The sequence below is a fragment of the Schistocerca piceifrons genome, chromosome 1, assembly GCF_021461385.2.
Source record: "Schistocerca piceifrons isolate TAMUIC-IGC-003096 chromosome 1, iqSchPice1.1, whole genome shotgun sequence".
Classification (NCBI taxonomy): domain Eukaryota; kingdom Metazoa; phylum Arthropoda; class Insecta; order Orthoptera; family Acrididae; genus Schistocerca; species Schistocerca piceifrons.
Window position 1 is genome coordinate 1,234,196,871 of NC_060138.1, and position 4,355 is coordinate 1,234,201,225.

Below are 4,355 nucleotides of genomic sequence, written 5' to 3' on the forward strand. Positions count from 1 at the left end.
TATTTGCTACTGATACGTAACTGACGAAGAAGTCCCTGAAGGTCAGAGTTTAGAACAGAACATTGTACGGAAGTTAAAAGTGTACCATCGGAAAGAGGTAGTGGAGGCATTTGGAATGTGGCGCTGTCGAAGAAGACGAAGCGGTTAGATAATGTGCGAAGTGAAGAACTGCTGAAGAGAAATAGATGTAATAATTCTACAGAATAGCCTTACCAGTCCAAGGGTCAGATTCGGACATCTGTTTGAGCAATCAGGCGCTGGGAGAAGTAGCAGAAGGGAAAATATGGTGCAGACTAGAATGTGCAAGAATATTATAGATAAAGTCAGCCGTAGTAGTTAATACACTCCTGGAAATTGAAATAAGAACACCGTGAATTCATTGTCCCAGGAAGGGGAAACTTTATTGACACATTCCTGGGGTCAGATACATCACATGATCACACTGACAGAACCACAGGCTCATAGACACAGGCAACAGAGCATGCACAATGTCGGCACTAGTACAGTGTATATCCACCTTTCGCAGCAAAGCAGGCTGCTATTCTCCCATGGAGACGATCGTAGAGATGCTGGATGTAGTCCTGTGGAACGGCTTGCCATGCCATTTCCACCGGGCGCCTCAGTTGGACCAGCGTTCGTGCTGGACGTGCAGACCGCGTGAGACGACGCTTCATCCAGTCCCAAACATGCTCAATGGGAGACAGATCCGGAGACCTTGCTGGCCAGGGTAGTTGACTTACACCTTCTAGAGCACGTTGGGTAGCACGGGATACATGCGGACGTGCATTGTCCTGTTGGAACAGCAAGTTCCCTTGCCGGTCTAGGAATGGTAGAACGATGGGTTCGATGACGGTTTGGATGTACCGTGCACTATTCAGTGTCCCCTCGACGATCACCAGTGGTGTACGGCCAGTGTAGGAGATCGCTCCCCACACCATGATGCCGGATGTTGGCCCTGTGTGCCTCGGTCGTATGCAGTCCTGATTGTGGCGCTCACCTGCACGGCGCCAAACACGCATACGACCATCATTGGCACCAAGGCAGAAGCGACTCTCATCGCTGAAGACGACACGTCTCCATTCGTCCCTCCATTCACGCCTGTCGCGACACCACTGGAGGCGGGCTGCACGATGTTGGGGCGTGAGTGGAAGACGGCCTAACGGTGTGCGGGACCGTAGCCCAGCTTCATGGAGACGGTTGCGAATGGTCCTCGCCGATACCCCAGGAGCAACAGTGTCCCTAATTTGCTGGGAAGTGGCGGTGCGGTCCCCTACGGCACTGCGTAGGATCCTACGGTCTTGGCGTGCATCCGTGCGTCGCTGCGGTCCGGTCCCAGGTCGACGGGCACGTGCACCTTCCGCCGACCACTGGCGACAACATCGATGTACTGTGGAGACCTCACGCCCCACGTGTTGAGCAATTCGGCGGTACGTCCACCCGGCCTCCCGCATGCCCACTATACGCCCTCGCTCAAAGTCCGTCAACTGCACATACGGTTCACGTCCACGCTGTCGCGGCGTGCTACCAGTGTTAAAGACTGCGATGGAGCTCCGTATGCCACGGTAAACTGGCTGACACTGACGGCGGCGGTGCACAAATGCTGCGCAGCTAGCGCCATTCGACGGCCAACACCGCGGTTCCTGGTGTGTCCGCTGTGCCGTGCGTGTGATCATTGCTTGTACAGCCCTCTCTCAGTGTCCGGAGCAAGTATGGTGGGTCTGACACACCGGTGTCAATGTGTTCTTTTTTCCATTTCCAGGAGTGTAGATAGGAAAATATTACCATAATTAGCAATAAATGCAGGACGTCTTTAAACTAGACGACAGACTGTTGACGTTGTAGGGATAACATAGTTACCTCCTCGACTAAGAATAATACATACGCGATCATAAATTAACGGGTGTTGGAACACCCTATCCCGACACTGTTAAATTTAGTGACTTGGCTTCCCTGTATTTCAGGAACCACTTTAGCCATTGGCATAAAACTTTTACAAGACATTAAGCTGTATGTTCTGAGTCTACTGAACTACAATAATTGCATTTCAGCCACTGCTTTCGGAAATGCAAGTTTATAACTACATGGTTAAAATTTTGTGTACTTTTTTGTATGTTACCTTAAATAATTTTAATTATACATAACATTATGCTCTTCTTCTAGTTCAGTAGACTCAGGATATGTATGTTAATACTCCTTGAAAAATTGGATACTCTACTCGAAGTGGTTTCTGAGATTTACGGAAAAATGTGACAGAAAATGTAAATTTTCAGGAACGGCTTCTAAAGCTTCAATTGACTGTAACTCCATTAATATATGCTTAATGTTTTTTAGTCACTCAGGAGCACACTGCACCACACTGTATATCATCCTCTTGATCTTTTTCCAAGTTTTTTCTTCTTTTCTTCTTTCTGGACTCCTTAATGGCCAACTGTGCTGCATACTCAGCTTTACCAGTACGAACCTCGTCCATCAGTTCAAGTTCTCTGATGCAATTTGCTCCAGGATTAATTCCCATATGCTGCTGCACTTTCATCCTACCAATGTTGCCATCATTAAAAGCAATAACAAAATCACTGACCCCCATTCCAACAAAGACATTTTTTGGTAAGCGAGTCCACATAAGATTATTGAACGACTTATTTGGGTTTTGTGTCTGATCATGCAGACACTTCTTCAGTAATTCAGGATTTGCGAGGTCTCTGTAAATAGGTTTTATGATGTCCATGACTGCTGCTGGTATGGAATGTTTATGGCTGTATGAACTGTTTGAGTACTCGGCATTGCGGTAATTGCATCCTAAATCAGGTCCTGGAGAACAAAGGTGGTGTACTGGTTTTTCATCAGTTGGCAGTGTATGGAAGAAGGTAGCCCACACTGCCTGCTTCATTTTCAACAAGTCCTCAGTACTATTTCTAATGGCCATCCCATAATATTGCTGTAATTCATCAATCATTTTGTCCTGGCTCTTATGGTTTTACCATCAGAAAGTTTCTTGTCTCTCAAACTTTGTTTCAACTTCCTCAACCTGGTGCCCATCCTCTTCTCGACATGACCTTTATAGCACAGCAATCCACAGCCATCTATATAAAAAATTACCGATTTTATTAGATCTTGAAGAAATGCATGTAAAAATTTTAACATTTTCAGCCAGTGTAGATTATATTGAAAAAAAAAAACTTCCCATTTGAGTTTATAAGTGATATATATCTCATTTCATTCGGAAAATTGCAAATTTTTTAATGAGGCATAAATCCGAAAATGTGAAAAAAAGTTTATCCGCTCTAACTCCCCTTATACTTGAAGCAGTAAGAATTAACATACAATAACTGCTTTAAATAATGTGAACAGTTAACTTCTCTGTATGATGAGCAAGTGGAACGGACACTATACGGTTGAGTGTCGAATAGGGCAGACATATGTAGTCAAGCGTCGCGTTTTTGTGTTGAGAGCGAATTGTAAACTTTTAGTGATATACGTTGTAATAGTTTAATAATAGTTCAATGAAAGACGTGGTTTGAGTAATATACCATTTCTAATACGTGAAGCAACAATACTATACATACGGCTACACACCGAGCGAGGTGGCGCAGTGGTTAGACACTGGACTCGCATTCGGGAGGACGACGGTTCAATCCCGTGTCCGGCCATCCTGATTTAGGTTTTCCGTGATTTCCCTAAATCGCTCCAGGCAAATGCCCCAATCCGATGAGACCGATGACCTCGCTGTCTGGTCTCCTTCCCCAAACCAAGCAACCATACGGCTACATCCGGTTATTCCGTTTTTCAGCCTGCTTTATAAGGCAGCAACACTGCTAAAACAAAGAAATAAAAAGAAAATGTAATGAAGACGTTGAAATGTAAATGAGCCCTAGTGTCTGTTTGGATATTACTAAAGCTAAATATGATCTTCAATCAGAAGACTGATTTGATGCAACTCTCCATGGGAGTCTATCTTATGCAAGTTTCTCTGTCCGTTCCTAACTACTGCAACATCCATAAATATGAATCTCCATACTTAAGCCAATCCTTAGTCTCCCCCTTGATTGTTTACACCCTCAACCGTTCACCCTCCTTATACATTCTTTTAGTACCAAACTGACGATTTATCGACGCTTCGGAATGTCATACCAGCCGATCCGGCCATTTCTACCGTCGTCAGCGACTATGCTGACCAAACAGCAAAACTCTTCCACTGCCTTCAACGTCTCATTCCCTAGTTTATTTCCCTCAGCACACTACACTCCGTTACTCTTGTTTTACTTTTCTTAATGTTCATCTTATAACTTCTTTTCAATACACTATCCACCTTATCCAACTGATCATCCATATACAAAAATCCACTTATAAAAAAAAAT